Source organism: Cynocephalus volans, chromosome 12, assembly GCF_027409185.1.
Source record: "Cynocephalus volans isolate mCynVol1 chromosome 12, mCynVol1.pri, whole genome shotgun sequence".
In the NCBI taxonomy this organism is placed as follows: domain Eukaryota; kingdom Metazoa; phylum Chordata; class Mammalia; order Dermoptera; family Cynocephalidae; genus Cynocephalus; species Cynocephalus volans.
The window spans coordinates 91,297,385-91,322,681 of NC_084471.1; the positions used below are offsets into that span (position 1 = coordinate 91,297,385).

Sequence of the window (25,297 nt, forward strand, 5' to 3'; positions counted from 1 at the left end):
ACAGTAGAAATTTATTTCTCACAGTTCTGAAGACTGGGAAGCCCAAGATCAAGGTGCCAGCAGGTATGGTATCTGGTGAGGGCTGCTCTCTCTGCTACCAAGATGGCACCTTGTTGATATGTCCTCTGGGGTTTGCAGTGGAAAGGAAAAAAGGGCCTAAACTAGTTTTCTCCAGCTCTTTTCTAAGGCACAAATCAATTTGTGTTGGTTGAGCACCCGTGACAATCACTTCCCAAAAGGCCCCACCGCCTAATACAACCATAATGAGAATTAAGTTCCAACATGAATTTTGGAGAGGACTCATTCAAACTGTAGCACCATTAAACATCAGTGAGAAATTACTTCTAGAAGTTTGCCTACTAAATTCTTAAAAATGTAAACATATTAAAGAGCAGGCCAATTTTAATGAAAGCAATTAATTATAGACTTTGCAAAGGAAAAATAATTACAAGAGCTTTAACTAATGGCAATTAGTATAATATAATACAATATTATACAATACCTCTGGCTGTCTGTTTAAAAGATTATATGAGAAATATTTATAACTAGCATATCAAGTATTAACAAGTTTCATTTTAAGTATCCAAAGTAATTCACTTTTTTAAGTTATATAATTAACACCCTTGAAGTGTGTACAATATTAATCTGATGAGCTACTGTCAGAAATACTCCAAATGCAAATTTTCTAATCAAAATGATTACAATGTCCAATTAAAAATAGTTTTACATTTTCAATATGAATAAAAAAAATTTATAATTTCCTGAAGTTATTTATCTAACTGATGAAAGTGTAAATCACTAATTGTGTGAATATTTAGATTTTCCAAAAATCAATGTGCCTACTAAATTTGAAGACTGTTGCAGCCAGCCTAACCCCTTTATTACTTTAATACTTGATACATTTATGTAAATAGTTTCCCTACTCCTCCTTTTTTCTGCTTCACCAAGTCAGTATTGGATTTCTGCCAAGAAATAAGGAGCATATCTAGATTTGCCTGGACCAATTCAAGAAACAAATGTTCATGAAGTTAATATCACTGAGATTTACTACCGAACCAATAAAAAGACAGTGTCATAGTGATGGAGTTTGGAGGTGTTGTCACCTCCAAAACTCATGTGGAAATTTGATCCCCAATGTGGCAGTGTTGGAAACTTATTGAGTCATGGGGGTGGATCCCTCATGAATGGATTAATGCTCTCCTTGGGGGAGGGGAGATTAATGAGTGAGCTCTCGCTCTATTAGTTCCCGTGAGAGCTCATTGCTTTAAAAGACCCTGGCACCTTCTCTCCTTCTCTCTCTCTGCCACTTTTCTGCTATAAGTAGAAGCAGTCTGAGGCCCATTCTAGATGCAGGTGTCCCAGAATCATAAGCCAAATAAACCTCTTTTCCGTATAAATCACTCAGTCTCAGGTATTTCTATTATAGCAACACAAAACAGACTAAAACACAAAATTGGTACCAAGGAGTGGGGTGTTGCTATACAGATACCTGAAAATGTGGATGCAGGTTTGGAACTGGGTAATGGGCAAAGGCTGGAGGAGTTTGGAGGACTTAGAAGAGAAAAAGACGAAGGGAAAGTTTGGAATATCTTAGAGACTTATGTGGTGGCGAGCAGAATTCTGATAGAAATGTGGACAGTAAAGACCATGCGGATGATGAGGTCTCAAACAGAAATGAGGAATTTATTGGGAATTGGACAAAAGATAATCCTTGCTACACCACAGCAAGGAACCCTGCTGCATTGTGTCCATGCTCTTGGACTTTGTGGAAGTTGAAACTTAAGAGTTGCAAACCAGAGCATTTGGCTGAAGAAATTTCTAAGCAGCAAAGTATTCAGGAAGCTGCATGGCTACTTGTAACAGCCTACTCTGAGTTATGGCAGCAAAGGCATAATGTAAAGCCAGAATTTAAAAGGGAAGCAAAGCATAAAGGTTTGGAAAATTTGCAGCCTGGCCATGCGGGAAAGAAGCGAAGAGCAGGTGAACAATGCAAGGGTGAAGCAGATAAACTGGTTGCTAAAGACATTATCTTGGCGGTGAGGCAGCCAGATGCTAATTGCCGAGAAAATGAGAGGAAAGCCCCACAGGCATTTGAGAAGTCTGGAAGGGTGCCCCACCCATCACAGACCCTGAGGCCTAGAAGGACTGAGTTATCCTGGAGGACAGACCTGGCACAGCTGCCCTTGGGAACTTGCTCCCTGCATCCCAGCTGCTCTGGCTGGAGCGGCCCCAAGTGTGGTTCCTGCAGCAGCCCTGGACAGTAGAAGCCTGAAACCTTGGTGGCGCCCACATTGTGTTAGATCTGCAGGCTCACTGAATGCCAAAGCTGGGAAGGCTTGGGAGCCTCCACCCAGATTTCAAAGTATGTATGGAAAAGTCTGGGGGCCCAGGAAGAGATCTGTCACAGGGGTAGAGTCACTGTAGACAGCCTTCGCTAGAGCAATGCCAAGCAGAAATGTGGGGTCAGAGTTGCAGCAGAGAAACCCCAACAGGGCCATGCCTAGTGGAGCCATGAGAGCGGGACCGCCATGGAGACCCCAGACCTGTGGAGCTACCAGAGTGGAACATCAGCCTGGGAGAGGTGAAGTGTGGCCCGAGTCCAGGAAAGCCATAGGAGCAGAGCTGCCCAAGGACTTGGGGACCCAACCCCCACACCAGTGTGCAGAGGCAGTTGAACATGGAATCAAGGTACCTGATTCACCATCCTTGAGATTTAATGCCTGCCCTGCTGGCTTTCGGACTTGTTTGGGACCTGTTTTTCCTTTCTTGTGGCCTATTCCCTTTTGGAATGGGAATGTGTACCCCATGCCTGTTCCACCATTGTATCCCGGCAGTAGATAAATTTGGTTTTGACTTTTACAGGTTCACAGCTGGAAGAACTTTTGCTTTTGTCTCAGAGGAGACTTTGGACTTTGGACTTTTAGGTTGGTGCTGGAACAAGCTAAGACTTTGGGGACTGTTGGGATAGAATGATTGTATTTTGTATGTGAGAGCGACATGAGTTTTGGGGGGCCAGGGGCGGAATGATGGAGTTTGGATGTGTTGTCCCCTCCAAAACTCATGCGGAAATTTGATCCCCAATGTGGCAGTGTTGGAAACTGATTGAGTCACAGGGGCGGATCCCTTATGAATGGATTAATGCTCTCCCTCGGTGGGGGGAGTAATGAGTGAGTTCTCGCTCTATTCGTTCCCATGAGAGCTTGTTGTTTAAAAACTTGTTGTCCTCTCTCTCTTGCTTCTCTCTCTTGCTTCCTCTCGCCATGTGATCTGCTTGTACCCGCCGGCTCCCTGCCACTTTTCCGCCATGAGTAGAAGCAGTCTGAGGCCTGCGCCAAGATGCGGCTGTCCCCAAATCGTAAGCCAAATAAACCTCTTTTCCTTATAATTACCCAGTCTCAGGTATTTCTGTTATAGCAACACAAAATGGACTAAAACACATAGATATGCTCTAGATGAGAATATTAGTGAGTGAGTGGATGCTGTTGCTTACATATGCTACTCTGATTGTCCACAGAGATGCATGTGAACTTTGGTGGTCAACATGGCCCATCTGGAATGAGGAACCCTCTAGGATGACATATAACTCCAATGCTTGTATTCCATTAAACCCAGGGAGGGCTACTTAGAACCATGCCAGGCAGTCCTTTGCCACACCACAAGGTTACATTTCTGCATTCTATTCCTTTCTGCAGTACTTGGCCTATAGTAGCACCATATCAAAATAAGGAGTAAAAAAAAGGACAATTGTGGGGAAAATTCAGATTTTATTCAACACATATTCATTGACTGTTTATTGTTTTCCAGATAATGCAATAAATATTGAAGGAACAGAGTTGAAGAAGACATGGTTCAAGAAGTTCAAAACCTGATGGAAAGAGAGACGCATAAACAAGTATGATACAATGTATTCTTCAATAGAAGACTTAACCACCAGCAGTCGTGGGAGCATAAAGAATACAATTAACAAGCCATGTCCAGTAGTTGGAAACGGAAGAGAAAAACATTTCAGACCAGTGGAACAAAAGCACGGGCAAAGACTAAAAGACATAAAAATATAATTTATTTGTGAATAGTGGGCATTCCATGGGCCTAGAACATAAGGTGACTGGATGATACCAAAAATATGACTGGAAAAAATTCGAGTAAAAATTAAAGCATTGGGCTTTTACTGAGTAGGTTATTCTTTCTCAAAATTTAACAGTGCTAAAAATCACCTAGGATGCTTGTAAAAATTACTGATATCTGGTTGGAGTGCTCCTTCTGATTTCATATATCTGGGCAGAATTGGGTCTAGTAATTGGCACTTTTGGCAAAACATATGGGCAGATCCTGGTGCAGGTCATTGGGTGGACCACACTTTGAGGGGTGAGGAGGAGTTATATGATCAGATTTGTATGTACAAAGATAAGTCTGGAAGTCTTGCGGAGGAAAGGTGGAAACACCACTTTGGAGGTACCAAAATGGTCTCTGCAAGAGACAACCAGAGCATGAGTTAAGGCAGTAGCGGTGGGGGATGGGGAAGGAGAGGAGGGATGATAGGTGAATTGTGAGCTAAAGCTGACAGGTGTTCATGAGTGGGTGAATGTGGGTGTTGGAGAACTGATTCTTAGGTGTCTAAACTTTATGTTTATAGAGCAAGTGGCAGCACAAACAGAGACAGGAAATCAGAGTACAGTCATGTGCCACATAACAGCATCCCTGTCAAAGACAGACCACAATACGACAGTGGTCCCGTGAGATTATAATGGCTGTACCATGTAGCCTAGGTGTGTGGTAAACTATACCATCTAGGTTTGTGTTAGTGTGTTGCATGATGTTCACACAATGACATTGCCTCACGATGCATTTCTCAGAACTTATGCCTGTCGCTGAGCGATGCATGACTGTAGTTTGGGGTGGTGGGAACAGTAAGTTCAATTATAGACATAGTTGAAGGCACAGTGTTAGGATGCTCTTCTCCCAACACAGACGGCAGAGTCTCTCGTTAGCTTAAGCAATGAGGAATCCACAGAGACCCTGGGACAACTGAAGGAATCTGGGAAGAGGTATGCTATTGGCCTAGATTAAGGGATACCAGTGTCATCCAGACTCTATCCTGTCTCTAGTCTTGGTTCTCTGCAGTTCTTTCCTTCTTTTTCTACTTGTCTCTATCAGATTAAGTCACCTAGGGAGAGACGGAGCTCTATGTCTTCTCTCTTTTTAGTTCCAATTTCAAAATATTAAGGAAAGACCCCAATTGGAATAGCTTTGGCCATGTACACATTACATGTTGAATGGACTGTGTTTAGGAGTCTGGGGTTACAAAGTAACATTGCAGCTGCTACAGAAACCACGTAGGTCAAGAGAGGGAGCAATTCCTAGGACAAGGATGCTGTGTAGATAATATTGCAGTATTTACTAAGGGTGCCTATAAGACATCCACTTAGAGAAGTCAAACTTAAGAGAATACTAAAGGAAATGTTATTTTTATCTAGTAATAAAATTAAGTTCTTAAATAAAAACCATTCTAAAAAAAACAAAAAAACAACTTCAGGCCCACATAACTTCAACTTCAAATACTACCAAAAATTTAAGGAAGAAATAACAATTTTACAAAATTCTTTCAGAAAACGGAGAAGGGAATACTTCCGAATTCACTTTCTGAGGGCATCAAAATCCTGATATCAAAAATGAATGAAAATATCAACAAGCAAGCAAAAAACCACAACCTTCCACCTAAATACAGAAAGGGAAATTATTGACTAATATCAATCATTAATATAGATGCAAAAATTCTAAATAAGATATTAGTAAATTGAATTCAGGAGTATGTAAAAAGAAGATGATGTCATTACCAGGGGAAATTTATGCCTGGAATGCAAAGTTGGTTTAATACTGAAAACTAAACAATTCTTTTTGGATATTAACAGAATAAAGGAGAAAAAGTTTATGATTAGCACAATAGATGCAGAAAAACACATTTGACAAAATTCAACAACCAATCATAATAAGCTCTTCCAGCAAACTATGAATAGCAAGAAATGTCCCGATAAAAAGTGGCCTATAGCAAACTCACACATAACATCATATTTAATAGTGAATGACTGAATCCTTTCTCTGCTCAGATTGAGAACAAGCCAATGTCATTGTTCCTATTGAACAACATACTGGAGGTGCCATCTAGTATAATATGGCAAGGGAAAAAAAATAACCCAGGATGCAGATAGGGAAAAAAGAAGTAAAGCTGTCTTCCTTCAATTGTAGATGACATGATTATGAACATAAAAAATCTTAAGGAATCTACAAAAGCACTAGAATTTATAAGTTAATTTAGCAATGTTGCAGGATACAAATACATTTCTACATAGTAACAATGAACAATTGAAAAATGACATTTTAAAAATACCATTTATGGTAGCATCAAAATCATAAAATATTTTGGGCACTATGGTCGTGGTGGAGGGGATGACAGTGCTAGGGCAGAACAGGCTGGCACCAAGGAGCAGGATTTCTATAACTGGCCTGATGAATCCTTTGATGAATCGGACAGTACACGAGCTGTTCAGCACTATATTCAACAGAACATAAGAGCAGATTGCTCCAATACTGACAAAATTCTTGAATCACCTGAAGGCCAAGATGAAGGTGTATGCACGTATGAACATTCAATGCAGTTCTGCCTTGAGCTAAACGAGCTTGCTGTCAAACTTCAGAGTGAATGCCATCCAGGTACTTGTACTCAAATGACAACAACTGAACAATGGATTTTTCTTTGTGCAGCTCATAAAAGACCGAAAGAGTTTCCTGCTATAGACTATACTAGACATACACTTAATAGTGCTGCATGTCTTATGAATAGCAATAAATGTTTTCCCCACACGATTAGTATAAAGGAATCATCTGTAGCAAAACTAGGATCAGTATGCTGTAGGATTTACTGAATATTTTCACATGCTTATTTTCATCCCTGGAAGATATTTGATGAATATGAAAATGAAACATTTCTGTGTCATGGTTTACTAAATTTGTGATGAAATATAATTTGATGTCCAAGGATAACCTCATCGTGCCTATTTTATTTTATTTTTATTTTTTATTTTTTTTCCAATTCATAATTTTTATTTCCTTAACTTTATTTTGTCGATATACAATGTGGTTGATTATTGTGGTCCATTACCAAAACCTCCCTCCCTCCTCCCTCTCCCCCTCCAACCCAGCAATGTCCTTTCTGTTTGCTTGTCATGTCAACTTCAAGGAATTGTAGTTGTTGTGTCTTCTTCCCCACCCCCCCCACCCCCACCCCCCGCCTCGGGTTTTTTTTTGTGTGTGTGTGTGTGAATTGATTTATTTATTTTTAGCTCCCACCAATAAGTGAGAACATCTGGTATTTCTCTTTCTGTGCCTGACTTGTTTCACTTAATATAATTCTCTCGAGGTCCATCCATGTTGTTGCAAATGGCAGTATTTCATTCGTTTTTACAGCTGAGTAGTATTCCATTGTGTAGATGTACCACATTTTCTGTATCCACTCATCTGATGATGGACATTTGGGCTGGTTCCAACTCTTGGCTATTGTAAAGAGTGCTGCGATGAACATTGAGGAACAGGTATACCTTCGACTTGATGATTTCCATTCCTCTGGGTATATTCCCAACAGTGGGATAGCTGAGTCATATGGTAGATCTATCTGCAATTGTTTGAGGAACCTCCATACCATTTTCCATAAAGGCTGCACCATTTTGCAGTCCCACTAGCAATGTATGAGAGTTCTTTTTTCTCTGCAACCTCGCCAGCATTTATCGTTCAGAGTCTTTTGGATTTTAGCCATCCTAACTGGGATGAGATGGTATCTCAGTGTAGTTTTGATTTCCATTTCCTGGATGCTGAGTGATGTTGAGCATTTTTTCATGTGCCTATTGGCCATTTGTATATCTTCTTTAGAGAAATGCCTGCTTAGCTCTTTTGCACATTTTTTAATTGGGTTGCTTGTTTTCTTCTTGTAAAGTTGTTTGAGTTCCTTGTATATTCTGGATATTAATCCTTTGTCAGATGCATATTTTGCAAATATTTTCTCCCACTCTGTTGGTTGTCTTTTAACTCTGTTAATTGTTTCTTTTGCTGTGCAGAAGCTCTTTAGTTTGATATAATCCCATTTGTTTATTTTTCCTTTGGTTGCCCTTGCTTTTGGGGTTGTATTCATGAAGTCTGTGTCCAGTCCTACTTTCTGAAGTGTTTCTCCTATGTTTTCTTTAAGAAGTTTTATTGTTTCAGGGTATATATTTAATTCTTTAATCTGTTTTTAGTTGGCTTTAGTGTATGGTGAAAGGTATGGGTCTAGTTTCATTCTCCTGCATATTGATATCCAGTTCTCCCAGCACCATTTGCTAAAGAGGCAGTGTCTTCCCCAGTGAATAGGCTTGGTGCCTTTGTCAAAGATCAGATGGCTGTAGGTGTGTGGGTTGATTTCTGGATTCTCTATTGTATTCCATTGATCAGTGTGTCTGTTTTTATGCCAGTACCATACTGTTTTGGTTATTATACCTTTGTAGTATAGTTTAAAGTCAGGTAGTGTTATGCCTCCAGCTTTATTTTTTTTGCTCAGCGTTGCTTTGGCTATGCATGGTCTTTTGTTATTCCATATAAGTGTCTGGATAGTTCTTTCCATTTCTGAGAAAAATGTCATTGGAATTTTGATGGGGATTGCATTAAATTTGTATATCACTTTGGGTAGCATGGACATTTTCACTATGTTGATTCTTCCAATCCAAGAGCATGGGATATCTTTCCATCTTCTTGTATCCTCTCTAATTTCTCTCAGCAGTGGTTTATAGTTCTCATGATAGAGATTTTTCACCTCCTTGGTTAACTCAATTCCTAAGTATTTTATTTTTTTTGGTGGCTATTGTAAATGGGCAGGCTTTCTTGATTTCTCATTCTGCATGTTCACTATTGGAGAATAGAAATGCTACTGTTTTTCGTGTGTTGATTTTGTATCCTGCTACTGTGCTGAAATCATTTATCAATTCCAAGTGTTTTTTTGTAGAGGCTTTAGGCTGTTCGATATATAGGATCACGTCATCTGCGAACAGGGACAGTTTGCTTTCATCTTTTCCAATCTGGATGCCCTTTATTTTCTTCTCTTCTCTGATTGCTCTGGCTAGTACTTCCAACACTATGTTGAATAGGAGTGGTGAGAGTGGGCATCCTTGTCTAGTGCCTGTTCTTAAAGGAAAAGCTTTCAGCTTTTCCCCATTCAGGATGATATTGGCTGTGGGTTTATCATATATGGCTTTGATTATGTTGAGATACTTTCTGTCTATACCTAACTTATAGAGAGTCTTTGTCATGAATGAGTGTTGAATTTTATCAAATGCTTTTTCAGCATCTATAGAGATGATCATATGGTCCTTGTGTTTGAGTTTATTAATATGGTGTATCACATTAATTGATTTCCGTATGTTGAACCAACCTTGCATCCCTGGGATGAATCCCACTTGATCGTGGTGAATAATTTTACGTATGTGTTGCTGTATTCTGTTTGCTAGTATTTTGTTGAGGATTTTTGCGTCTATGTTCATCAAGGATATCGGCCTGTAGTTTTCTTTTTTGGTTATATCTTTACCTGGTTTTGGTATCAGGATGATGTTTGCTTCATAGAATGAGTTTGGGAGATTTGCGTCCGTTTCAATCTTTTGGAATAGTTTGTAAAGAATCGGTGTCAATTCCTCTTCGAATGTTTGGTAAAATTCTGCTATGAATCCATCTGGTCCTGGGCTTTTCTTTGTTGGGAGCTTTCTGATAATTGTACTAATTTTAGAAGAGGAAGTTCAGAATTCAGTTTTGGGGGAAAGTGAAGCATGAAAGGAATCATAGAAAAATGTATCGATCACATAATTAACATTAATTATGTTTGTTTTGTTGCTTCTTTGTTTAGTATAGGTTTTTGTATGCTGTGTGTTGCCTTTTAAAATGGGAAATTCAAAAAAAAAATAAAAATAAAATAAAATGGGAAATTCTTTTAAAGTTATTTATGAGCTGTGTATTCGCTGGTGTGCCACTCAAGGTTTTAAAATAAGATTGGTACTATCTGTTTATAATGCCTGTTAATAAAAGAATTTACAGTTTGGTAAATTGTTGCTAAAAATTCATTGAATCTCAATCCTCATCTAGTAAACTCATCTATGAAAAGATGAGTAATCTTGCATTTTCTCAAAAGCCATTTGCTAAAGAGATAGTTATATTTTCCTTTAGTTTTATCCCTGAGTATAGATATTTTAGAAAATTCTGTAATACATAGTTTCATCTTAATTTTTCCAAAATAAAATAAAAGTGTTTTAAGATTCTGTTTATAGTTTTTGATATACATAAATGATTATGTGTATATCCAAGTGTAAATGCAAATAAAGTATAAATAACACTTAAATAATCTTACCGTGTTACCTAAATTATGCTCTAGACCACCGTACTTGGAAAGGATTTACCTTTCTGCAACAGTGCATCATCATGTTGCATACAACATGATGATGATAATGATAAGACACGTAAATGATGTTCCCACTGGAACCCTGCCCTGTCCCCTCTTTCTCATTACCTTTAACTCTCTCCCCAATCTACTTTAGCTGGGAAGCTTTTCACCAGACTATGCTTTAGTGGTGCCTTATACCTATTTATATTTGTGTTAATTGCTTACTGATTATATCTCATATTAGCAGTTACACTACAAGAAAAATGTATTGGCATAGTTTCTTGCTTATCTTTGTTTTGCAAAATTGTTCTAACTTAGAAAACAGTTCTTAGAATAGTTTGACTCTCCAATCTTTTTATCTAACCATATAGGCAACATTAAAATTGAAGAAATATTGTAGTATTTATTTTATACCCCTCCCCCCACAAAATTTATGTTTGAATTATATACACATGTGAGATTACTTGCAATAATTCCAGGAGTGTTGATAAGTGGCTATACTTTATTTAACTTTGTCATAATTCAATGTCTTAAGGAGGATTCAAGTGCAAATTTAACAATCTTATAATTTACTGGATGCAATTTTAAATAAAGCACTAGAGGTCTTATTGCCAAACTGGATTTAATGAGACACTGAGATAGGGCGAAAAAAAAATGTACATGTAGTGAAGAAAATATTTAAATCAATCTCATGAACAGAAGTAACAAACATGAGGAACTTCTTTTTCATTTAAAAGGGTTATTTTGAAATGAAGATGAAAACGTATTCATCTTGTTTTTTCAAATTTGAGGGAATAGTTGATACCATATTATGAGACAAGTATGTATAGCAAAAATGTGGGAAATAGTAGCATACTGAAAGTGTGTGTGTGTGTGTACACACACATATATATAGTTTATGCCTTTCCAAGCCTGCTAGTCTTCTTGTCTTTGAAGAGTGCTGTCCCAGCAGCCACAGTCATTACTGTACCCCAATATACAGCTATCTTTTAAGAAGTTTTATGTTCACAGTGAAGGGAATGTTGACTTTGAAATTATGCATTTATATTAAGGTCATTATAAGCCAACGGGAATAGTAATTTTTAAACAAATTTGCTAAATATTGAGAGACTAAACTACTAAGTTAATAATTTATATATGGCAATGTAGCTATTCTCTCTAGATGGTGCCTCACAATGGATTCCTGTTTCTCAACTATTTTCTTTTCTTTTTTTGGTTGCTTGACTATTTTCTTAGTGAACATTTGAACTAAGGTAATGATTGGGATTGGTGACCTGGCTAAGTGTTTTGAAACACATTTTTAATAATATGGCTTAGTGTTAACAGAGAAATAAAATACATTTTTTTTCTTATTTCTTCTTCCATGTACTATGTGTTTGGAATTGATTATAAAAAATCTCCAAAAGAAAACAAACCAAACAAACAGACAAACAAAATCATGAAATATTTTGGGATAGATTTAATGAACTATGTACAAGACCTGTACACTGAAAATCTCAAAACATGGCTAAGAAATAAAAGACCACCTAGCTAAATAGGAGGTCATGTCATGTTCATGGATTGGAGAATCAATGTTTTAAAAGATTCTCTCCAAATTCTCAGGTCTCCAGGGACCTGAGTTATGGAACTAGGGACTGGACCCCCCCTCCCACAACCTGGCACACCGTCAGTGCCAAGGAGCATGCCCAAAACATCACCTCCATATGGGTGGCCCACCACAGCCACCACAATTACCATGGCTGCCATGAAAGTGGCTAGACACCACAACCATCACGTAGATAGTCTGCCAGCCACTGGAGCTCATTGACACAAGGAGAGTCACCAGCAGAGATAAAGAAAAGAAGACAATGTCTCTCTCCACAAAGCCCATTTCATAGTGACAGAAGAAGCATCTGTTCTATGATAATATTGGGGGACCTGAACATACCTCTCAGCATTGGACAGATCATCTAGGCAACAAATCAACAGAGTAACCATTACTATTTCAGAAGGAGAGAAGATATCTAGGGTTATCAGAGGGGGGAGGCGGGAGGTAGAGGGGGGTAGGGAGAGATTGTACAAGGGGCATAAAGAATAAGTATGATTTATAACAATATATATGCTAGTAATATTGATTTGATCAACATATGTCAATGTTGAACCCCCAAAATATGTATAATCAATTATGATTCAATAAAAATTAAATAAATAAAGAAACAAACAAATAAATAAAATTTATGCAGAAATGAAAAGTGCATTGAATAACTCAAATAATCTTGAAAATAAAGAAGAAAAATCTGGAGAATTTATCCTACCTGATTTCAAAACTTACTATAAAGCTACAAATACAAAGCAGAGTGGTAAAGACAGAAAAATAGACAAATGGATCAAAGAATAGAATGGAAAGTCCAAGAGGAAATCTATATGTATGACTAGGTAATTTTTGACAAAGATGCCAAGGTAATTCATTGAGGTAACAGATTTTTTTCAACAACTAAATTTGTTCATAAAAAAAGTGAACCTCAAACTCTACCTTATGTTGTATATAAAAGTAAACCCAAAGTATGCCATAGAAACAAACACAAAAGCTCTGACCATATACTGTAATGACTAGAAATAGATGTAGGAAAAATATTCAGAATCTTAGGATAGACAAAGATTTCTTAGCAAGGAAAGTTAATACATTAACTATTAAACAAACAAATAAAAACTGATAATTGGAATTGATCAAAATTAAATGAAACATTCCTTAAAAACACATTTACAAAATGAAAAAGCAAGCCACCAATGGACAAAAAATATCTTCAATAACAAATAGCTGACAAATGACATATCCAGAATATAAAAAGAAAAGTTACAACTTAATAATAAAAAGAAAAGTTACAACTTAATAATAGAGAGATAAGCAACCCAATTAAAGCAAAATGGGCAAAGTTTGAACAGAAACTTCGTAAGTGTGTTATATTGCCACAAACTTAGGTGACCTATAATGATATCCACTTATTATCTCACAGTTCTGTAGGTCAGAAGTCCAGGTGGACTTTTTTGGGTGCTTTGCTTAGGGTCCCTCAAGCAAAAATTAAGGTGTTGACCAGGTGGGGCTCTTATTAAGAGGGTCCACTTCTTATTTGGAGAACCCATTTCTAAGCTCATTGAGGTTGTTGGCAGAGTTCAGTTCCTCATGGTTGTAAAAATGAAAGCCCTCTTTTCTTGCTTCTTGTTGGGTGGGAACTGTATTCAGGTTCTTGAGGCCGATCTCAGTTCATTGCTCCATGGCCCTCTTCCTCTGAGGAACAGAGAACCTCCCCCAGGTCAAATACTTCTCATTCTTAAGACCTATCTGACCTCTTCTACCATCAGCCTGAGAAAACTCTCTGCTTTTAGAGGGTTCATGTGATTAAATTAGTTCTACCTGGATAATCTGCCTATTTCATTTTACTTTTTCAGCTTTTTTGAGGTATAATTGACAAATAAAATAGTATATATTTAAAGTGTACTATGTGATGATTTAGTATACTTAATATATTATAAAATGATTACCACGTTCAAATTAATTAACACACCATCACCTCACAGTTATATTTTTTTTGTGAGAACACTTAAGATCTATACTCCTAACAAATTTCAAGTATAAAATACAGCATTATTAACTACAGTCATTATGCTGTGCATTATATCCTCAGAATGTATTCACCTTATAGCTGAAGGTTTCCATTTTCCATTTTCCTCTTTCCATTTTCCCCACCATCCAGCCCTTGTCAACCACAATTCTATTGTCAGTTTCTATAATTTAACTAGTTTTTTTTTTTTTTATGTATACTTCACACATGAGTGTTACCATATAGTATTTGTCTTTCTCTGTCTGGCTTACTTCACTTAGCATAGCACCCTCCAGTTTCATCCATGCTGTTCTCACAGATAGTAGGATTTCCTTCTTTTTTATGTCTGAATAATATTTTATTATATATATATATATATATATATATATATATATATATATATATATATATATATATATATATATATATATATATATATATATATGCACCACATGTTCTTTATCCATTCATCCATCAATGGACACTAAGGTTATTTCCACCACTTGGCTATTGTGAATAACGCTGCAATGAGCATTGGAGTGCAGGTATCTTCTTTCAAGACACTGATTTAATTTCCTCTGGATATATACCCAGAAGTGGGATTGCTAGAGCATATGGTGGTTTTATTTTTAACTTTTTGAGAAACTTCCACACTGATTTCCATGATGGCTGTACCAATTTTTATTCCCACTAACAGTGCTCAGGGTTCCCTTTTCTCCACATCCTTGCCGATATTTATCTCTTATCATTTTGATAACAGCTATTTTAACAGGTGGGAGGTGCTACCTCATTGCATTTTCTTTATTGCTACATAATTGACTATACATATTTGTGGGGTACAGAGTTGACTATCAGTACTTGTGTAAAATATGTGATGATCAAATCAGGATTATTAACATATTTATCACTACAAAATGGAATTATTCTTTGTGTCCATTACCCAATTTCTCCCTAAGCCCCCTCCCTCTCTCCCTTTCCCACCTCTAGAAACCATACTTCTGTTCTCTCCTTCTGAAAGTTCAAAATACTATTGTGGTTGTTGTCTCTTTCCTTCCTTCCTTCCTTCCTTCCTTCCTTCCTTCCTTCCTTCCTTCCTTCCTTCTCTATTTTTTAGTGAGGACATGTAGTATTTCTCTTTCTGTGTCTGGCTTTTTTCACTTAACAAAATTTCATTTTTTTATAGCACAGTAGTATTCCATTGTGTGTACATAGCACATTTTCCTTATCTGCTGCCAGACATTTAGGCTAGTTCCAAAGCTTAGCTATTCTAAATAGAGCTGCAATAAACGTGGGAGTGCAGGAATCCCTTCAACATGATTTCCATTCCTTTGGGTATGTATTCAAAAGTGGGATTGCTAGATCATGTGGTAGTTCTATCTGAACTCATTGTGGTTTTGATTTGCATTTCTTGATTAGTGATGTTGAGTGCCTTTTCATGTATCTGTTGGTCACTTGTATATATTCTTTGGAAAAAATGTCTGTTCAGGTTCTTTGCCCACTTTTAAAATTAGATTTTTTTTTAATGCTCCTGAGCTGTACAAGTTCCTTACATATTTTGAATATTAACCCCTCATCAGATATATAATTGGCAAATCTTTTCTCCCATTCTAGAGGCTGTCTTTTCATTTTGTTGATTATTTACTTTTATAAGCAGAAGCTTTTTAGTTTGATATAGTACCATTTGTTTATTTTTGGATTTGCTACTTGTGCTTTTGGTGTCAATTCAAGAAATTATTGCCAAGATCAATGTTGAGAAGTTTTCCCCTAAGTTTTCTTTGAGGATTTTTATAGTTTCAGGTCTGACATTTAGTCTTTAATCCATTTTGAGTTTATTTTTGTGTATGGTTTAATATAGGAGTCCACTGTCATTTTTTTGCATGTAAATATTCAGTTTTCCCAATGCCTTTTGTTGAAGAGAGACTATCATTTTCCCATTGAATGATGTTGACACCCTTGTTGAAGATCAATTAACTGTATATGCATGGGTTTGTATCTGGGCTTTCTATTCTGTTCCATTGGTCTATGTGTCTGTCTTTATGCCAGTACCATACTGTTTTGATTACTGTAACTGTGCAGTATATTTTGAAATTGAGAGGTGTGAAGCCTCCAGCTTTCTTCATTTTTCTCAAGATTGCTTTGGCTCTTTGGGGTCTATTGTGATTCCACATGAATTTTAGGATTTCTCTTTTTTTCTGTGAAAAAATGCTGTTGGGATTTTGATTGGGGTTACCTTGAATCTGTAGGTAGTATGGACATTTTAACAATATTAATTCTTCCAATCCATGAACTTGGGATAACTTTCCATTTACTTATGTATTTAATTTCTTTTATCAATGTCTTATCATTTTCAGTTTACAGATCTTTTACCTCCTTGGTCAAATTTACTCCTAAGTATTTTATTGTTTTTTAATGCTCTTGATATGACATGGCTTTTTAAATTTCTTTTTCAGATGGTTTCTTAATCATGTATTGAATGCAACTGATTGGTGTATATTGGTTTTGTATGTTGCAACTTTACTGAATTTGTTTACTAGTTTGTTTTTTTGGTGCAGTTCTTAGAGTTTTCTATGTATAAGATCATGTCATCTGTAAGCAGAGACAATTGTACTTCTTCCCTTCAAATTTGGGTGCTTTTTATTTCTTTTTCTTGCCTAATTGCTTTGGCTTGGACTTCCAGTACTATGTTGAATGTGAGTGAACAGAGTGGTGAGAGTGGACATACTTGATTTCTTTCTGACCTTAAAGGAAGTGCTTTCAGCTTTTCATGTTGTGAATGTTGTTAGCCATGGGCTGGCCATATATGGCCTTCATTATGTTTTTTTTTTTTTTTTTTTTTTTTGTGTGTTTTTCGTGACTGGCACTCAGCCAGTGAGTGCACCGGCCATTCCTATATAGGATCCGAACCCGCGGCGGGAGCGTCGCTGCGCTCCCAAGCGCTGCACTCTCCCGAGTGCGCCACGGGCTCGGCCCGGCCTTCATTATGTTGAGATACATTTCTTCTATGCCTAATTTGTTGAGAGTTTTTATCATGGAAGGATGTTAAATTTTGTCAAATGCATTTTCTGCATTTATTGAAATGATCATAGGATTTTAATCTTTTATTCTGTTAATATGGTGTTTCAAACTTATAAATTGGCATATATTAAACTATCTTTGCATGCCTGGAATAGATCACACTTGATCATGATGTATGATTCTTTTAATGTGCTGCTAAATTTGGCTTGTTAGTATTTTGTTGAGAATGTTTGTGTCTGTGTTGACCAGGGATATTGTCCTGTAATTTTTTTTCTTATGGTTTCCTTGGGTGGCCTCGGTATCAGGATGGTAATTCTAGTCTTGTAAAATGAGACTGAAAGTGTTCCCTCCTCTTTAATTTTTTGAAATGTTTGGTTGAATTCCTCTGTGAAGCCATCTGGTCCTTGAGAGATTTTTGATTACTGATTCAATCTCCTTACCAGTTATAGGTCTATTCTGATTTTCTATTTCTTCTTGATTCAATCTTGGTAGGTTTTGTTTTTCTAGGGAATTATTCATTTCTTCTAGGTTATCCAGTTTCTTGGTCTATAATTGTTAATAGAAATCTCTTACAATCCTTTGTATTTCTGTGGTATCAGTTGTAATGTCTACTTCATTTCTGATTTCATTTGAGTCTCTCCCTTTTTTTTCTTAGTCTAAGGTTTTGTCTTTTTTTTTTTATCTTTTCAAAAAACCAGCTCATAGTTTTGTTGATCTTTTCTATTGTTTCTCTAGTCTCCAATTTATTCCCTTTCTGTTCTTTGTTATTTTCCTTCTTCTACTAACTTTGGACTTAGTTTGTTCTTCTTTTTCTAGTTCCTTGAGGTGTAATGGTAGGTTGTTTATTTGAGATCTTTCTTTTTTCTTTAGGTAGGTGTTTATTGCTATAAACTTTCCTCTTAGTACTGCATTGGCTGCATCCCATAAGTTTGGGTATGTTGTGTTTCCATTTTCATTTGTCTTAAGATATTTTTTATTTCCTTTTCAATTTCTTTTTTGACCCATTGACTTTTCAGATGTGTGTTGTTTAATTTCCACATATTTGTGACTTTTTTCAAGATCCCTCCATTTATTTATTTCTGGTTTTATACTGTTGTGGTTGTAAAAGATACCTGATATGATTTCAATCTTCTTAAATGTATTAAGATTTGTTTTGTGACCTAACATATGACCATTCTGAAGAATATTCTGAGTGCACTTGAGAAGAATTTATATTCTGCTGTTGTTGGATGGATATGCCTCTGCATATACCTGTTTGGTGTATTTGCTCTAAAGTGTAGTTCAAGTCCAATGTTTCCCTATTGATTTTCTCTCTAGATTATCTATCTATGGTTGAAAATGGGGTATTGAAATTCCTTCCCATTATTGCATTTCTGTCTATTTTTGCCTTCAGTTCTGTTAATGTTTGCTTAATATATTTAGGTGCTCTGATATTGGATGTATATATATTTATAATTGTTAGATCCTCTTGATGAATTGACCCCTTTATCATTATATAGTTATCTTCTTTTCTCTTGTTGCAACTTTTGACTTAAATTCTATTTTGTGTAATATAAGTATAGTTACTCTTGCCTTTTTTTCTATTATTTGTTTGTTTATTTATGTATTTTTATTTCTCCCACATATAAGTGAGAACATGAGGTATTTCTCTTTCTGTGCTTGGCTTATTTCACTTAACATAATTTTCTTTAAGTTCAGTCATGTTGCTGCGTATGGCAGAATTTCATTTTTTTTTATGGTGTAGTAGTATTCTATTGAGTATGTTTACCACCTTTTCATTATTCAGTCATCTGTTTGTGGACATTTAGGTTGATTCCAACTCTTGGCTACTGTAAATAGAGCTGCAATAAACATGGGAGTGCAGAAACTCAAACAAGTTTATGGTAAAAAAATCAAATAATCCAACTAAAAAATGGGCAAAGGAGCTGAATAGATATTTCTCAAAGAAGGACATACAAATGGTCAACAGGTATACGAAAAATGCTCAACATCACTAATCTTCAGGGAAATACAAATAAAACCACTTTGAGATATCATCTCACCACAGTTAGACTGGCTATTACCAAAAAGATGAAGAATAACAAACATTGGTGAGGATGTAGAGAAAGGGGAACACTCCTACATTGTTGGTGAGACTGTAAAGTGGCACAGCCATTATGGAAAATGGTATGGAGGTTCCTCAAACAACTACAGATAGAACTGCCATATGACCCCACTATCCCACTGCTGGGTATACCAAATGAATGGAAATCATCATGTTGAAGGGATACCTGTACCCTCATGTTTATGGCAGCTCTATTTACAATAGCTAAGAGTTGGAACCAGCCTAAATACCCATCATTGGATGAATGGATGAGGAAAATGTGGTATATCTACATAACAGAATACTACTCTGCTATGAAAAAGAATGAAATACTGCTGTTCATAGCAACATGGATGAACTTATTTTTGTTTGTTTTTTGTTTCCATTTGCATGGAATACCTTTTTCATTCCTCCACTTTCAGCCTATCTGTGTCCCTGAAGCTAGACTGAGTCATGTTTTTCTGGAAGGAATATAAAATGTTTCAATCACTTTGGAGAACATTTTGGTAATTTAAATGTATAATTATAATATAACTGAGAAAATCCATGGCTTGGAATTAAGCCAAAAGAAAGGAAAAACTATTCACTGAAACTTTGTTTGCCAGTGCCCCAAAGTGGAATAATCCAAATATATATATAGACAGGTAATTGAATAAACAAACGGTGTAATATTCATATAATAAAGTTTCTCTCAATAATAAAAAGGAATGAACCGCTGATACATGCAACAGTATGGATGAATATCAAAAATATATGGTTAACCAAAGAAGCCAGACACAAAAGATTAGTACTGTATGACTTTATTTATATGACATTTGTGAACTACTCTGTAGAGATAGACCTCAGAGTCATTGTTACCCTAGATGGCTTATGTTTAGTTTGACTAGTCAGAGGCATAAGAGAACTACCTGGAGAGATAGAAATATTATATATCTTTTGAGGGTCATAGTTACATCAAAAACATTTTGGATTTTACATGTATGATGGATGTTTTTATTTTATGAAAATTATATGTAATGTTGACTTTAAAATATATGGTATATATTTCTGACAGGAACAGGATGTTTTATCTTCTTGTATTATTTAACACCATTCTGAAATTTAGAGTTGATAAAAATTAGAGATACAACACAAAAAGCTGTAAGTATTTGAAAGGGAGAAGAAAGTATGTCACTATTTGCAGATAATATTCTATTTTCTAGAAAGTCAAGGTAACATGGTGAAACAGCACTGGGATTATTGAGAAAGCTTAGTAAAGTGCCTGGATATAAGATAAATATATAATCTTCTAGAGAATATAAACAAATAGTACATTCTTTATAGAAGTACACAGTATGAAAGCAAAAATATGAAATTTGTATGATCAATGTTTACAAGAAATGCACAGACATATAATTTAATATTGAGGTTAAAAAGAAGGCTTAAATAAATGCAAAACTATGTTTCTAGATGAAAAGACAGAACACTAAGAACATGACTTTTTTATAAATTACTTCCTAGATTAATAAAATTCCAATAAAATCCTTAAAAGAGTAGCTAAGAAAATTTTGAAAAAAGCAGAAGGGAGAATGGCACTTCCAGGGTTAAAATATAATTTAAAGCTATAATAATCTAATCAGTCTGATTATATTAGAAGAATTTTAAAAATTGAAAAACAGTTCATTGAACAGAATAGGTAGTCCAGACATATGTAATTATAAAATAATCATATGTCTATAACAAAGGTGATATTACACATCAGAGCATAGAAAAAAAGTTAATCAATTAATGGTGTTGGTATAACAAATAAAATATTAACATAGTTTCTCATCTCACAGTATATGCAAAAATAAATTCCAGAATCAAACAACAACAAAAAACTGTTTAAACAAATATAAGTGAAAGTTAATATTTATTAACTAAAGCATTGGGATACACTGCAATGGCAAAAAGCAACCAATTTTCCTGCATAAATTTTCCCTTAGAAGGAAGTAAGAGACTCTGGAGGTCTGACTCATCAGTAGCCTCTGTGTCTAGCACATGGTGTATTTTCTAATAAGTCTTTATAAAATGAACAAAAACAATGTTTTAAACTTTTTTTTAAAGGCAGCATCACTATCATGTTTTAAAATGACAAATTGAGAAAAATATTTGTCATATATATGAAGCAGGATTAATATCTTTCTCTTTTTTTTTTTTTTGCAAATGATAAGAAACTTCATTAAGACCCATTAGATGGACAAGTACATGAACAAACTATTCACAATAGAAGGGGTATGAAGACTAATGAACATTGGAAAAATGAAGAATGTTAATAACCAAGAATTACATATTTTCTGCCAAATTACAAGGTTTTTTTTTTTTTTTTTTTAATAAGAATATCCAGTGGTTTGGGGGTAAGTGTAATAGGTTAGCTCATATAGTTTGGGGGAGTTAATACATATTTTTTAGAAAAGGGATTGTGCATTCTATATTCACAGCCTTAAAATATCTACCACTCTTGGTGCTGTAATTACATTTCAGAGCATGTATGTTAAAGAAACTATCTTTTAGAAAGAAAAAAGTATGTAAAAAAGTTCATCATAGGATCACAGAGGCTAGTGAAAATTTGGCAACTATGTGTCTAACAATAGAAAAATGGATTTTAAATTATGCTATAGCCACACAATGCAAAATTATGCAACAATTTATATACTTTCTATAAAGATTTTTAAATACCATTGGAAAAAATTTTTTTTAATGATACTGTGAGGAAACAAATTATGTTGCGATGCCAGCAATAAAAAATACGCATAGAAAAAATAGAATATTGATAATACACTCAGCGAAGGTGCAGGGACTCTCTGAGCACGGCAGAGGGAGGGTCTCATTTGCCCCCACATCAAGCCTATCACGCACGTACCTCGTTGTCCATTGAACAGAAGAGGAAACTGATACTCAGAGGGGTTAAGCGACTTGTTTAAAGTCATTGAGCTAATAAGCAGATTTGATATCAAGCAGGTTGGTTCACTAGTCCACGCTCTTAATCAATGCGCTATATGCCGCCTGTGTTTGTTAAATATAACAAAACGTTTTCAGTAGTTTTATTGGTGTGTGCATGTGTGCGTCTGTATGTGTGTTGGGGGGGATTCATTGATCTCCCTTACACACTTCCACATCTTCCAAACTTTCTTTGATAAGCATGATTTTTTTTTTTATCACTGTAAATGACCTTAATAATAGTAAGACAGGTGGGTTTTTTTGTGTGTTTTTTTTTTTTTTTAAATCCTCAAGTCAACTTCATTTTGTGTAGTCACACTCACGGTCTCCATCTGGGATTACCTGAGGTCACTATGTCCAGTTGTCTCGTCCAGATGCCCTGGAGAGCCTCTGCTCCCCCTTCATCCAGTCTCCCCTGGTTCCACCCACTGTACCAGGATCCCCGTTTCCAAAGCACACTCTTTTTTCCCCTTGTGCCTGCGTCGCCGCACATAGCTCCGGGGTGCAGTTGCCAAGCGTTCAAAGTCACAGGACCCGAGACTTTGGGACCGTCCCGGCTGCCGCCCCCATGTGGCCCAGCAGACCCCTACAGGCCGCGGGTTCACGCCCTAGTCACTGGCCGAGGCCGGGGACTCTCGGGAACGCAGCGACCTTCCCGATAGTGATCGAGCCCGCAGGGAACCCCCCTGGGGCTGGCAGGGCTGGGGTTGGCCTCTGCCCACAAAGTCGGAGAGGCCCGGAGGCTCGCGGCGTTTAGGGCTCAGGTCCGGGACCAGGTCCAGCAGCCCGCAGTCCTGGAACTGTGCCCTTCGGAGGTCGCGCAGGGAGCCTCGGAGGCACCAGCGCACCTGGCTGACCCTCCCTTATCAGATTAGGACAGTTGCTGACAACAATGATTATTTCAAGCTGACTCAGAACTGGCCCTGGAGAAAAATCGAGTGTTATGAAAGAGGGTTGGAGGAGACGAAATTCACGGCTTGCGTCCTGGGGGGAGTTATTGTGGAGTGGTGTATTTTAAACACGTTACCTTGAGAGTTAATTATGTCTCCGGTTGGGAAAAAGAGACGGGGGAACTGTTTGTGCTGCCGTGGAAACCAAAGTCCCACTTTCGGGGAGCTTGGGCAAGGGTCGCCCTTTGATAGCGCGGCGACTGGCGCGGAGGAGTAACCAAGGTTCCCGGGTCGATGGTGAAAACGTTCCACTGGAGCCTGCCTTACCCCTGTGAGAGCTCGTGGGCACTAACACTGCCGGGCAGCGGGGCCCTCTGCCCAGAAAGGTCCCTTCATTTCCCGGATCCGCTCAGGGTGAAAAAAGGGGGGACCCCTCCCCGCCCCCCAGTCCGCTTCCTTTTGTGGCTAATAGACAGCTGCATACAGAGCATGGAAAAAATAATAACACAATTATACCTTGCGTGTTTGACGTTCGAAAACCTGACTCCAGGGGAATCCCTGAATCACATACTGCAAATTTGGGCGTCTGTGAAGTTTGCGGGACGCATACTCCTTGGGTTTGTAAAACCATTGCTCCGCGCGCCCCCAATTTGCGGCTCCAGGGCGGAAAGCTGGGCCGAGCAGTGGTTGGGGAGGGTCTCCAGCTTCTGCCCAGTTTCCTGCCTCGGAGCCGCGGTGTCCGCCCCGGCCCGGAGCAGTTTGTGCAATTTAGAAACTCGATAGGAGGCAGCAGCTGATCTCCCACCACCCTAAAAATAATCCGTTCCGGCGCACTGCGTGCTTCGGCTGGGGGAGGAAAACTGTCATCGGAGGAAGTGAGTCCGCTCTTTTACATAAATATCATTAAAGATTTTTAAGAGTCACTGTAAGCTGTCGGTTTCGATCTTACATTTCTGCGACCCGAAGGCTCCGGCGCACTCTCCGAGCGCTTCGCCTTCACGATCGCTATTTCTAGGATTAAGAAGCCAGGCCCGGCCGCAGAAGAGAGGGGGTGGGGATCAGGGCTCCAATGCCGCTTACAAAACTCTGCCGGCTGCTCCTTAAACCAACTGGAAACAGGGAAAGGAGTTATTATTAGTTTTTTTTTTTTTCTCTTAGACGTTTCCTGTATTGTTCATGAAGTAGCTTTCTACGAGTAATCTGCTTAATTGCTGTTACTTTTTGCTTTTTAGGAGTTCTGCGTCCGGGCTTGAAATTTACATCTTAAGACAGTGTAGCAAGTCGGTGTTTCGAAGGTAGAGCAAGTGCACCCGTAAGGGTTTGAAGCAGCGTCAAGCCATTGCCCAAGGTATTTATTTATGTCTTTGCTTTATTTGTTCAGTTTAGGATTTAAGGAAAAAAAAAAAAAAATCCCGTTGCAGTGTCTGTCTAAGGAGTGTCTGCTGAGTAGTTCTAACATTTCCTTTGGTGTGGGATAGAACTTCAAGCCTCTGAGGAGGAAATGGGTATATTCAGACTAGGCACTACATCAGAAGTCAGCGGTTATTTATACTAGTGATTTTCCTACTTGGATCTGTCAGAGATAGCTAGATAGCTAAACAGACATCTTCTAGTTCATATTTTATGAACCATCGACTAAATAACTTCAAAGAAGTCATTGCAGCATTTGTTTTCGCAAGAGATCTCCATCCTGAAGCCCTTGATAATGATAAAGCCCTAAGCTCTTTAAAATGTCATGTTTGTCTCTCATAACATAATTTGTTTAATCTCTGAAAGAATGAATTGTTTCGTATGTAGGAATTAAAGCTTTTATACTTGTACTGCATTTAGCCATTTTCTTCAGGTGTTTCCAGCATTGTAAGTTCTCTGCAATTGCTATTTGATCAAAACTGACACTTTCTGTTGGGTGAACAGGGAAGAGTGCTAGTTTTCACTTACTTTCCTCATAGTCTACTTCCAGAAGAGGGGGCTGGCAAAAATAAATGGTGTACCTGATATACCTTATTACTCGATTGTATTTTTAGAGCTAAATCAGATCACTATTGTTCCTCTCTTATAGACCAGCTGAGCCGATAGGTCAATTATTATATTCAACTAAATCCAAATTTTGTAAGTCCTAAGGGTGTGGGACTTCATAAAATGCATTTCAAGAAGTGAGAATACTGATAGTGCTATTCCTGACATGAAATCATAAGTTAGATCATCAAGGAGTATTTTCATTTTGTTTTCTGCTCTGCAGACCCTCCCTATAATCAGAGTTTCACTTTTGAATCTTTGTCTTTAAAGTTTATTGGGTCAAGTTCTCCAACCCAATTGACTGTCATGAATA

At 37.2% G+C, this 25,297-nt stretch overlaps 1 protein-coding gene and 1 pseudogene across 4 annotated transcripts in view; both read left to right on the top strand.

Annotated features, from left to right (window-relative positions):
* Positions 1–6,426: 6,426 nt before the first annotated feature.
* Positions 6,427–9,840, top strand: LOC134361254 (MOB-like protein phocein; annotated as a pseudogene).
* Positions 9,841–23,170: 13,330 nt separating this feature from the next.
* The window catches only part of ABCC9 (ATP binding cassette subfamily C member 9), a 130,757-nt gene continuing 128,630 nt past the window's right edge, over positions 23,171–25,297 (top strand). The window contains exons 1-2 of one of the 4 annotated variants that reach the window (XM_063075692.1): positions 23,171–23,299; positions 24,201–24,316. The gene's annotated coding sequence lies outside the window, so the exon portion shown is untranslated. Of the gene's footprint in view, positions 23,300–23,631; positions 23,844–23,892; positions 24,096–24,200; positions 24,317–25,297 lie in introns of those variants that run through there. The other 3 variants (XM_063075694.1, XM_063075690.1, XM_063075693.1) reach the window with 3 other exon arrangements.